The sequence below is a fragment of the Marmota monax genome, unplaced genomic scaffold (genome assembly GCF_021218885.2).
Source record: "Marmota monax isolate L192 unplaced genomic scaffold, Marmota_monax_Labrador192_F-V1.1 WCK01_AAM20220418_F8-fsc00002, whole genome shotgun sequence".
NCBI classification, from domain to species: domain Eukaryota; kingdom Metazoa; phylum Chordata; class Mammalia; order Rodentia; family Sciuridae; genus Marmota; species Marmota monax.
This window is the reverse complement of record NW_026693571.1, coordinates 15,332,445-15,346,068: the sequence shown is the minus strand read 5'-3', so window position 1 is coordinate 15,346,068 and position 13,624 is coordinate 15,332,445. Positions and strand designations below refer to the sequence as shown.

At 37.8% G+C, this 13,624-nt stretch overlaps 2 long non-coding RNA genes across 2 annotated transcripts in view; both read right to left on the bottom strand.

Moving 5' to 3' along the window:
- Window positions 1-13,624, bottom strand: part of LOC124102469 (uncharacterized) — a 92,940-nt gene that overhangs the window by 76,797 nt on the left and 2,519 nt on the right. The gene's annotated exons all lie outside the window — the stretch shown is intronic.
- LOC124102470 (uncharacterized) overlaps window positions 1-13,624 on the bottom strand; it is a 36,652-nt gene that overhangs the window by 21,670 nt on the left and 1,358 nt on the right. The gene's annotated exons all lie outside the window — the stretch shown is intronic.

Genomic DNA, 13,624 nt, shown 5'->3' with positions numbered 1-13,624 from the left:
AAAGCAGATCAGTGATGGCTTAGAGATCCGGGAGTGGGAATGAAGAACTCTAGAAAGCCATGAGAAGACTTTTCAAGTGAACTGTATGGTCACTACCTGTATTGTGGTAATGATTCATAGGGTTATACATACATGGACTTGTGTACTCTAAATGTGTCAAGTTCATTGTATGTCAGTTATAACTCAGTAAAAGCATTTTCTAAAAAGAATGAGCACATGACCCAATTCAGGCCAAAGAAAACATTGAAAACTTCTGGAAAAGTTCTTCTCTGATCTGGAGAGGCCTAAGAACTGTCTCTTTCCCTCTCTCTCAGTCTGCCTCTTTGTCTCTATCTCTCTCTCCCTTTCTCTGGATGTCTCAGTGTGAAGAAGTATTTTGTCCATATTACAGCTGGAAGCCATCTTTTTGGCCAGTAGAAAATCCAGCATGAGCAAATTGTTAACACAGATACAAAAAAGCAGAAACAAATTCCTCTGAGAGGAACAGAGCCAAAGTCCTGATTGAACAGAATCTGAAGTTCTCTTTATCTAAGAACTGTTAAATACTTGACCTAATAATATGCTATAATGTCTAAGTCATTTTGAGTCAGGATTCTATGGCTTCTAGAGTAAGCATCCTAACCAAATCAGCATATTCTCATGTGCAAACCACATTAACAATTATAATATACCATCAGAATGGAACTCTGGTATTTAATGAAATTACTTACTTGATGTAGTTAAAAAAATGGGTATGTATCTATTGATACGGTTATCAGTAAAATTGATATGTATGTTAGTTTTATAGATCTGTGTATATCAATTTTTATATATCTACAATAGATAACATGAATCAGTGCTACAGTATCAGGGATATGAGCTGTTTAGAGTCTTTCCTCATCCCTTGTTCCTCCTTTTGGTAACAGTTTTCCCTTAATGAATGATTGATCTAACACTCTTAATTCATGACTTTTAGGTTCCTTGTACGATTCAAAGAGTACTATAAGAATGTGGGAAAATGAGCCCAGACCCACCAAACTTCCCTCCTGACACCCTCTCAGCTACTTCTCCTAACAAGAAAAAAAACTGGAGTAAGTAAGCAGGGGCTCAAGAAGGATGCATCTGAAGTCAGAGGCTCCAGGATCTCTGAAGAAAGCCCTTCTCTCTTTGGGATAGATGGGAAGTCCTGTAACAGATAAGCCAACAACAAAGATCTGAATTTCATGGCTCCCAGTGAAAGCTTAGGAAGTCTGTCACTCCCTCTAGGAAAGAGCTACACATGCTTGCTGATATGGATTCTTATGGAGGATGGTCTAGTCTGGCTGAGGACAGGTAATATCAAGGGGAGCTGTGCCCCTGAAATGCATTACTCCCAGCCCCTGAGGCTAGGCAGGAGTCCCCACCTGCACCCAAAGAGAGTTGGGAGAAGAGAGGCTTCCTTCCAATAACTGGGTGTTGACAGGTTGCCAGCTGGTTCACTGCCAGCCCACAAGAGCAGAAACTGTCCCCTGGTAGGTTTGCCACTGCATGAAAGACCCTAACTACTTGGTCTGTAATTATAGGTCAGTGTATACAGAGCAGGAAATGGAAAATAACAACTTGCCCTTGTAGTACCAGCAAGCCAGAGAGGAAAACCAAGATAAACAAACACTTCAAACAGGTGTTTCATTTGAAATAGAACTGTTAGAAGAGTCAGATAAGGAGTTTTTCAAAAGCAATAAATACCCTCAAGAAGATATAATTAAAGATTTGAAGGTAAACCGTTAAATGTATGATGGATACTTTAAAATCATTTTTAAAGTATTTAATAACTCTGTGTTTCTGACAGTGTGGTCCTCCTAATTAAATAACTAAAATGAACTAACTGATGGAAATAACTGAAATACTGCATAACATATTTTTAAAAAAATGAATTCATTGTTTAGCTGGCATGAATGTTAATAATTCATCTATTTCCCAAAGTGAAAACTATAAGGAATAGCTGAGAAATTTTCTGTTTAGCCCTTACCACTGGGTAGGAAGAGAAGTTCTCACCTGTGACTTCATAACCACTCACACTGTATGTAGTGATCAAAAGCATTCAAACAAAGAATTTAATTTGTATAGTGTTCCCAGAGTAGAGGCAACAAGAAACCCAGAAATTCTATAGAGGAATCAGTTTCAACCTAACCTTCAAAGAATTTCACAAGATAACATTTTAAGAAATACAAGCAAATTATCATTGAAAACTTAGTTGTTGCATTAAGCGACTTATGAGATATGGTTGAAAAGTGAATTAGTGAACTAGAAGATAAATCTAAAGAAATTATTGAGAATGCAATATAAAGAGGTAATGATATAATAATATTAAGAGTGAGAAGGTCTGTCATATACTTAATTTAAATTCCAGGAGAAGAGACTAAAGAACATAAAAAGAAAGAGAATAACTTCAAAAGATAATGGACTAGCAATTTTTCAGAACTTTTTAGCAGAGCAGGTACCAGGACTTGAACTTAGGGGCACTCGACCACTGAGCCACATCCCCAGCCCTATTTCGTGTTTTATTTAGAGACAGTGTCTCACTGAATTGCTTAGCAGCCTCAAAGTTACTGAAGCTGGCTTTGAACTTGTGACCCTCCTGCCTCAGCCTCCCAAGCTGCTGGGATTATAGGCATGCACCATCACATCTGGCAAATTTTTCAGGCTTTTGAAAGACAGCCAATCTTGAGATCCAAGAAGTCATATAAAATCCTATGAAATTCAAATAGTGCATACAAAAGTATGATAGTTTGGATTTATTTCTTCTTCTCTTCCTCTTTTGTGCAGGGGAATTGAACCCAGGGTCTTGTATATTCTGAGTATGTGCTCTACCACTCAGCTGCATCCACAGCCCCCAGACTGATCTTTTAATAGAAACAATGAAAACTAGAAAATTGAATGAAATCTTTAATTTTTAAAAAGAAAGTAATTCCTATAAATTTGCACATCAGTAAAATAATCTCTTAGGAACAATGACAAAATATACTTACAACCAAATGATACTAAAGAAATTCTGAAGTGTAAGGTTTTATACACGAATCTGGCCATATTGTTCTATTTTTTTTTTTTAAATTTAAGTTAGATAAAATTGTACTTCTATTCTAGAGGTTGAAGGCCTGTTGCTATTTTATACTGTGATTTTGAGCAGACACTGGAAGGAAGTGAGGGAGTGAGCAATATGTACATACAGGCCAACCATAGAAAACAGCTTTTGTGTAAGCTCCAGGGGTTGGGGGAGGGGATTGGGGGGAATGTTGGGGCATCAATAAGACCCTTTCTGGAGCAACACAATGTTAGAAGATATGCAAGGTGACACTCGGATCATGAAGAGACTTTTTATAGGGTTGATTTTGGTATCTTTACTGAGTGATAAAGGAAGCCATTGGAGGACTTTGATCTGAGAAGGGATCTGATCTGATCAAGTGGATGAGATGCTTTAGAAATAACCTCTACTTGAGTCAACAGAAATTATTCTTTCATAGGCCAGGTATGGTGGTGCATGCCTGCAATCCCAGTTGCTAGGGACCCTGAGGCAGGAGGATTATAAACTTGAGGCCAGCCTCAGCAACATAGCAAGACTCTGTCTCAAATAAATAAACAAATAATAATAATAATAATAATAATAAAAGGGCTGGGGTATAGCTCAGTGATAGAGCACCTCTGGGTTTAATGCCTAGGACTCCCCTCCAGAAAAAAATTTTTTTATTGTTCTATGAACTAAAATAATCTGGTCTTTTAAAAACTTCTGTGGATACAGAATTTGATACAAGGATAGAAAGAGAAAGCAGACAGCATGTCTTCGTTGTTGATAATTTTCAACTAACATGGTTTTTGACAGGAACTGGTCACTAAGTGTTTAAGAATTTATTCTGTGGTGAGGCCTACTTTATGCTCTTGACGCTTTGATCATATGATGAAGTTTCCAGGCATTATTCCATTCTACGTCTCACAGCCTCCTGTCCCTGTCAGGACGCATTAGCTACAGCATGAGCCCAAATAGACCATGACACACTGCCTGCCTGAATGCTTGTTTTACTGTAATTCAGTGGTTATTTAGGGGTTGGCATTCTGTTCTGGAAGCCCTGCATTTGTCCTCCAGATCTTCTTTTCACCATACTCCATTCTGCTTTGTGCCTCTGGCTTCCATCTGGGTCCCATATTTTGGGAAACACTGAAGATGTGAATGGTGGGAAGAAAGTTTGCACAATACCTCCTCTGGCCCCCTGCCCACCATGCAGGAAGTTGTCAGGGGCTGGTTTCTCCAGTGAAGTGACCAGCTCCTTTCAGAAACTCCACAGCTGCACCACTTCTTGGTTCCAGCAACGGTTCTGTCCGCTTGCCCTTCCACACGTAGGAGTGGTTAAGGCTTGTGAGCCCTAGGCTGCTCTGGCATTCCTTATAGGATTCCCTGAACTCTGCCCACAACCCTATAAATAATCCTTCATTAAGAGCTCCTTAATTACTCTCTGGAGAGTGCTATTTGTCTTCTCACACTCTTATACACAGAGCAAATATTAGCTATATTTATCAGTTTTGCTTTTTTAAATGTTTTACTTTTGTATTTATCTTATGAAATTATATTTTGGGATTTTCACCTATCTTTATATTCAGAACATTTATTCAATACAGTACAACTCAAAGCAACGAGCTAAATGCAATGCCCCCAGGTACTAGAGAAGCAAATAGGGGGGTCCTTAGGCAACTTTGGGGTACAGTAAAGATTCCCTTAAGAAGGTAACATTTGAGCTGAATCCCAACCAGTAAGCAGAGCTCAGCTGTATCTCAATCTGGGGCATCCCCTTTCTACTCTGGAACTGTGGGTCTCACTATGCCACAGCTACAGAACCACACAGTTAGTGGTTCCTACAGGCTCCAGGCTTCCATCAGAGCACCTAAGCTCTATAGCTGTGAAGAAATTCACCTGAAACCATCAAACTCCCCAATAATTCTTAATACTCACTTCATTCCCCAGGGAAGAGGTAAATCTGTTGTCCAAGACTGAGCATCAGGGAGTAGGACCCACACTCCTGCAGCCCACTTTTAGAGGCCAAGGCTTAATCACCAGGCCTCTCTCTGACTCCTGTTTATTTATGGCCTAAATGCAGATGATCAATAATTTCCCTGTGTTTTTGGTTTATTTGGGCCCCTAACGACATCCTCCAGCACACACTAAGCCTAGGATTATTCTTGAATTATGTTTCTATTGCGGGTAGTGAAAGACTGAGACTGCCAGGGCTCTGCAGGGCTCACAAGAGGCAAGAGCTACCTCAACTCTTCTCATTACCTCTCACCCCCAACTTATACTCCTAATGTAATCAGAAAACCTGAGTTCTTACTTCTACTCTGTCACTTGGGACCTTGGACAAATCACTTCAGTTTCCTCATCTGGGAAATAGAATAAGTAATTAGATTGTTGGGACGATTGAAAGCCATGCGTAGATAAAACTCCCAGCATTTAGGGGGTGACAGTAAGTACCAAAAATCTAAAGAGGTACTAATATGTATCTTTAAATGTCTTTTCAGCAGGTGACAGTAAATACCAGAAGTCTAGAGAGGTACTAATATGAATCTTTAACTCTCTTGAAGTACAGTTTCATGAATAAGGGAGTAATGTTTTCTTGTTGGTCTACAGGACAGAAATGGGGAATAAAGTACAAATTACCAAAAAAAAAAAAAAAACAGATTTGTCCTCAACATGAGAATAACCTTTCACAGTGACCTCTTCAGGCATGGAAAAGGCATCTTATAAATGGTAAATCCTCAAGCCACTCACTGGAATTATTCACAGGCTTTGGGTTTCATGTTGGATTTCAAGGTCTTTAAATTTCCTTCTACCTCTGTTAAGTTTTCTATAATTCTAAAGAATTTTCTGGTTTTCAGCAGACAAATGAACAACTTAAAGCTAAAACATCTCCTTTCAAAAAAAATACTGGTTTTATTTTTTAAAAAGGTTTTGAAAAGAAATACTTACATAATTTGCTATAGGAAACACGTAATTGTTCTCTATTCTGAGAAATTAAACATTTCTCAAATATTTCCATCTGCTTCCTAAATAAGATGAATCATTAGGATAGAAATGCTTTCTCAAATGCAAATCAAAACTATACTGAGATTCCATCTCACTCCAGTCAGAATGGCAATCACCAAGAAAACAAACAACAATAAAGGTTGGCGAGGATGTGGGGAAAAGGTACACTCATACATTGTTCATGGGACTGCAAATTGGTACAACCACTCTGGAAAGAAGTATGAAGATACCTAAGGAAGCTTGGAATGGAACCACCATATGATCCCCAGTCATCCCACTCCTAGGTTTATACTCAAAGAACTTAAAAACAGTATACTACAGTGACACAGCCACATCAATACTTATAGCAGCTCAATTCACAACAGCTGAGCTATGAAACCAACCTAGGTGCCCTTCAACAGATAAATGGATAAAGAAACTGTGGTATATATACACAATGGAATATTACTCATCCTTAAAGAAGAATGAAATTATGGTATTTGTCGATAAATGAGTGGAACTAGAGGATATTGTACTAAGTGAAATAAGCTAATCCCAAAGACCCAATGGCTGAATGTTTTCTTTGATATGCAGATGCTAATTCACAATGGCAGGGGGATACAGGTATTTTGAACTAGACAGAGGGGAGTGAAGGGAGGGGAGGAGGAATGGGGGTAGGAATAATAGTAGAATGAATTGGACATTATTACCCTATGTGTATTTATGGTTATATAACCTATGTAACTCTACATCATGTACAACCAGACCAATGAGAAGTTATACTCCATTTATGTATGATGTGTCAAAATGCATTCTACTATCACGTATAACTAATTAGAACAAAAAAATTCTTTTTAAAAGAAATGTTTTCCCAAGCACACATGCACATGTGTGTACACATACACTTATTTGCACACACAGAGTTAGCTGTGAAGACTGTGTGTTAATTCCTTTACAAGCAATGAGTGTACTTTTAAAACACCCTGGGATCTGAAGTTTTTTAAAATAGTTGAAGCTGCAAAATAACGAACAGAAAAGCAGCACTGCATGAATTTTTACTTTAACAAGCCCTGACAATGTTCTCCTTAAAAGTCTTGCAGCCATTATAACAACAGAGATCCATAATAACTGATATTATTACAAAGAGTTGTTTCAGATTTCTATAAAGTCTGGTCAGGAGATATATGCATGGAAAGGTAATTTTATCCTATTAAAAAGATATGTAGGCACTGGGGCTGTAGCTCAGGGGTAGTGCACTTGCCTGGCATGTGTGAGGCACTGGGTTCAATTATCAGCATCTCATATAAATTAATAAAATAAAGGTATATCAACAACTAAAAAAAATTTTAAAAGGATATGTATAAGCATCAGAACATGACTTTAAAATATACTTGACAGCCAGATATAAAATCTTTCAGAAGACCCCTCCAAAAAACACATTAACTGGCAATTGTCTCAATGGGATGCCCACTAGCTATGCTGATTTCACTTGAAACAATTTCATTGGTTTCATATAGCATGATCAATCACTATGGTTTATTGGGGAACTGAAGGGCTCTTGGATGCGGGACCCTATGTGCTAAAACCAAGACAATCCCAGGCAACTGGAATGAATGGGTTCTCTAGTTTTTGTATCTTTGTGCAAATTGATAAAATATATTTCTGTTATTTTCTCAATTTTGTATCACCGGACTTCATAGGTTGAAGTCCTAACCCCTAGAACCTCACAATGTAACTGCTCTGAACGTAGGGTCTTGAAAGAGGAGTTAAAATGAGGTCAGTGGGATGGATCTTCATCTAATATGACTTGTGTCCTTCTAATAAGGGACTAGAACATGGACATAGGGAGAAGGTGGCCATTTGCAAGCCAAGAATAGAGGCCTCTGAAGAATCCAGCTCTTCTGACACCTTATTCTCAGACTTCTGACTTCCAGAAAATAAAATTTTAGCAGTTAAGCCATCTAGTCTGTGGAATTCTGTTATGGCAACCCTCACCAACTGACACAACTCTCTTATAGTTATTCCTGGATTTTGTGTGGTGCATTTCAGCCGGTGATTAGGCTAAGCTTTATCTATTCCAGCCATTCTCCTCCTCACTCTTCTCATTCCCCACCAAGGAAGACCTCCCTTCCACTTCACCTCGATCATGACCTCTACATATTCCACTTCTCCTTTCTTCTGATACCTTGTTTCTTCAGTAGTCTTTATCTTATTAAATCTACTAATTCATTAAACTATCTTCCTCTTTTCCAAACTTCCTTTAACCACAGCACTCAAATTAAGGATGACACTAACTTCTGCCTCCTTTCTTCTCACTCCAAACTTTTGATGTCCTTCTTTTGCACTCCCACCTTCTTTTCCCATTCCCTACAAGTCTGATTCTTGGCTCTCTTCTTTATGTGGAAACAACTACCACACTTTTATAATAATCTCTTAATTTAGATTTCTAACCCTATGTATCTCTGAGCGTCAGACTTTAATTTCCAAATGAATATTAGTTATTGCCACATGGACATCGCACTGAGCCTATCACGTTGCATATATCGAAACGGAACACAATAAAACTGCAGATCCTTTCTCAGTTACAGTGTTACCACTGTAATTGACAAGATTAGAAACACAGAGCTGAATATTCCTCTTAGAAGTAAGATCACAGTCACTGCTAGCAGTGCTGAGAATTAATATAGTCCCCTTGTCTTCCAAGCAGAGTGAGCAGGAATGAGCAGAGCAAGAACCATGTTTCTGCATTAAGCTTCACCAGCCATCCCCCGAGGCCAAGTTCAGGATTTTGTAATTCCCAAATTCAACTGCCGGTTCTCATCTTCAACTTCTCTTAGGAACTGGCTGCAGTATCTGATAGTGTTGAGCACTCTCTCACCCTGGAAACTCTTCTCTGGTTTTCCAAGCCTTCTTCCTGCATTGGATGGCACCTCAGGAGCTGTTGTTTTTTGCCTTACTAGGGATTGAACACAGCAACACTCTACTACAGAGCTACATCTCTAGCCGTTTTAATTTTTTTTTTACCATTTAAAATTCATATTCATCTACATTTCTTTAAGTCACATTACGTTTGGCTGTAAAGATGTGGAAAGGGTAATATCAAATTTTGTAGTGAGCTAGGGTTAGGGTTAGATAATTCACATTAATATGGGGAAATATGAATATTCATCAGGAAGTACTTGTGAAAATATGGGTAGAAACATATAAATATACAAGATCGGAAACAGGGAAGATTAAAATGTGAATCCTATAAATATATATTGAAAATATGGGGACGCAAGGATGAATCCTATATAAGATACATTGTGGTATGTATCCAAATTTAACATTGAAAATTGAAGTCAAAATACCCTTTAAAATTCATATTTGTGTTCATGGATTTAAGGCACATAAGGTTTAGATGTAAAGACAGGGTCATCCCAAGTTTTCCACTCCGGTTTCAACCCTGGGATCCTCCTGCCTCAGCCTCCTGAGTAGTGTGGATTACAGGTGTGTACCACTGTGCCCAGCCATTTGGGGAATCTTCAAGGACAAGTTTCCCTCTCAGTCTCTCACATCAGCCCTAGAAATAAAGTCATTTATCAAATTTCTGGTCTTGGTCTTCTTTCCTAACTCTCTGTGGCCCTTTTAGAAACATGCTCAGGACAACAACCACATCTTTATAATAATCTCTTGATTTAGATTTCTAACCCTATATATCTCTGAGCATCAGACTCTAATTTCCAAATGAACATTAGTTATTCTCACATGGACATCTCACTGAGCCTATCATGTTTCATATATTGAAACGGAACACATCAAAACTGAGAAGATCCTTTCTCAGTTACAGTGTTACCATTGTAATCAACAAGATTAGAAACACAGAGACAAATCTTCCTTTCAATGAAATGACATACATAATCTGAAAACATGTCCTATTAACTCTACCAATAAGGCAAATATGGTGTCACCTTTAGTCCAATGAAGTTAGAAGACATACTTTCCCTATGCGTTCTCTTCCCTTTCTGAGGCACCTGTGGAAGCAACACTTGATGATTGTCAGCTGGTGGAGGGAATCTGAGTCACTGGCTCATGACACCAAGGTAAGCTGCCAGGTGAGCCATGCAGTCAGGAGCCTATGCAGTGGGTGTTACATGTGAGAGAAATACACTTTTATTGTGTTAAATTACAGATACTCACTTTTTGTTTTTAAAAACATTTATAATAGGTGCTAGTATTATTTACCCCAAACATCATGTAAATACAATGGAAACAGTATCCCAAATAGTAAATACCCAATAAATGACAGAGATCACTCTTTCTACTGCTAATATATTAGACTGAGTCCAAATCACCTTTCACTGAGAATATAAGGACCACATAAAACATCAGCTATTGCCTGGGAAGTTAATTTACTTAGGATATATTTTTCTATACAAGTTTTTGCTCTGCTCCATTATGTCACTGGTGAATTCCAGGGTAATTGTGAAATGGCAGAAAAAGAATATTATTTTGTGTCTTCAATGCAAAAAAAAAAACATTAGTTATTTCCTTTTCTTCTTCACTTCTTGAAATGAACAGGATAAATGACACCAGGTCTTCTCCTACACACTGCAACTTTTCTCCCACCACCAAGTGCATCTATGATCCCCGAATGTAGATGTTGAGTTGACTTAGGTTCAAATCCTGGCTCTCTCACACTGTCTTCATCTTCCTGAGTCTCTCCAGAAATAGGGTATGCTTTTATAGTCAAATCTTTGGTAAAACAATGTGTATTTTCTTTGTTTTCATCAGGCCCTAAGTGTGTATGTGTGTGTGTGTGTTGCTGTTGTTGTTGTTGCTGAGGATTTAACTCTGGGCTTCCTTGTATGCCAACTATGTGCTTCATCACTGGACTAGAAAGAATAGGGTCTTTCTGAACATGTCGACATTATTTATGGAATATATTTTAGGTACTATAAAACTGCGCTATAAACTGTGTTTTAAACCCTGACTTTATGTCTGTAAGTCTCACTCCCACTTATCCATCTGTTTTCTTTCTCCTGTTCATTTTGATATCATATTTTATCCACCATTTCCAACATCCACTAAATACTAACCTTTTCATCAGAAACTTCTTTGGAGAAACAACAGTATTATTAAGAACCAAAATAAATGAGGTTTCCTGAGAATCTTGCATCTCAGTAAGTGCTTCATTTACATGATGTCATTTGACCCTTATGCTACCACTATGAGCTGGGCATTATCGTCATCCCATTTTACAAAGTGAGTAAAAAGAGGAATGATCATACTTGTTCAGGGTCACACAGCTACACAGGGCAGAACAGGAATGAATTATTTTCTGTGAAGGTGCCACTCAGGCTCTGGCTTCAAGTTTGAAGGTAGCACTGGATTTCACAGCCTGAGATCTTAACTACCAGACCATGCTCTTAGCACTATGATTTCTCTCCCTATGTATTTGAGTATACCTCCATGAAAGCATTTACTGTACAATTACATGCACTCCTTTGTGCTTTGTGAATCCTTTGAAGACAGCAATGACAGTGTATAAATATTCATTTAAATTGACAGAGAGGGACTGGGGCTGGGGATCAGTGGTAGGGTGCTTTCCTAGCATGTGTGAGGCACTGGGTTCGATCCTTAGCACAACATAAAAATAAACAAATAAAATAAAGGCATCCTGTCTATCTACAACTACAAAAAAAATTTTTTTTAACTGACAGAGATGTAGTATCTGTAAAACTAGTGACATTCTCCTTTCCAATTTATTGATGTTTCCATTTCAGTATGTTTTCATCATTAAGGGAATACAATTCTGGACTCTCTGGATGAGGAAGAAGCATTCTTGCACTTCTTTGTTGGGTTCACTCTCAGTGATAAAATCTATTGTACAAATCACTTTTGTCCTGGCTACTATACAAGTAGTCATTCTTCCAAGCTTTATGTTAGAAGTAGAGATCATATCTTCTTTTTCTTTTGAAACACTTATAGAGGCTAATGGAGTACTCTTTCAATAAGACATGCCGTTATGCAAGCGCAAGATAGAATATGGTGGTCATTTTAATGGAGGTTTCATGAAATACTCCACTATGAATAGGAAGAGATGTAACATGATGCACATATGTTCTAGTGGTCAACAGTGCAAGCATTTATCTCTTGGGACTATGAGGAAATTAATTTCAATTTGTTTTACTTTATAAGTTTTTATATTAATTGTTTACATTTATATAGGCCTTCTCATTCTTTTTCTCCTGTGACTTAGGGTTATTACAATGTAACATATGTTGTTATTATATATTTGCATAAGGAAACATACATGTTAAACATACATTTAAAACATACATAATGGAAAGTATTATATAAAGTCATATAGCTTGTAAGCCATAATGATATAGGCTTAATAAACAAATGAAGAAACTGAGGCTTAGACAAGCTATTACTCCACAAAAGTTACACAGATAATTCAAGACAAAATTAGGATTCCACTTAGGTCTGATTTTAAGTCTGGTGAGTCTTCTCATTCATCCTGACTCCTTATAGCTAAGACCTGAGACCTGTGTATTCCTAAGCATGTTGAGGTTGTCTTCATAACCTGTAGCAAGTTGTATCCTTTACAGAAATACAATTCACTCCTGTTATCAGCATGGTTTTTAAGAGTTTGCAAGACTCAGGTGTATGTCCGAATCACCTTCATACATTGTACAATTTCTCACTGTCAATGAGTATACTATATAGATCTTAATCTCAGAACTCTCTGTATACCATTTCCACCTCTCAGCTTCATGAGAAATTCATGTGATTTCAGAGATCTAATGACAAACACAACCTACCTTTTTCTATAATATTGGTGCCTAAAATCCTGCATTTAGGCTTCTTTTTTCTTTGTAGCCTGAAAATAGCAAATACCTTCTGACATTATAGAGTGGATGAATTTTTCAGAAGCTTTCCTGAAAGCAGGTTTATAGAGAGCATACAGAAAATGGGCAACAAAGCAGGAAAATGGGAAGGTTTTAATAGGGAGTCCAAAAGAGCAAATGGGGAGCTTTTTTAGTTTTGAACGCTGTACTGCAATAAGTAGCACCTCCTCCAAAATATATGTTCATGTCCTAACCCCAGGTATCTATGAACATGGTCTTATTTGAAAATAAGACCTTCATAGATGAAATCAAGTTAAGAGGTGATCATAATGGATTAGTGTGAACTCTAAATCTCACCAGTAGTTTCTAAATAAGAGAAAGGAGACATGAGGAAGATGGTCACATGGCAATGGAGGCACAGATTGGAATGATACAGCTGAGCCAAGGAATGTCAAGGATTGCCAGCCAACAGGAGCTAGAAAGAGGCAAAGGATTTTTTCCTAGCCTTTGGAGAGAGAATGGCCTTGAGAACACCTTGATTTCAGACGTATAGCCTCAAGAATTGTGACAGAATAAATTCTTGCTGTTTTACACCACCCAGTTTGCAGTAATTGTTAACTGCAGATGTAGGAAACTAATATACCTGCTTAACACTCCAGCCTCAATTTCAAGTCAGAGACCATTTTGAGTTTGAAATTTAATCCCCTTCAATTTTTGTTCCCCAAATATGTGACGATTCTATCTTGTACAATCCTATCTCTACATCTTTTGGCAACAGAGCCCT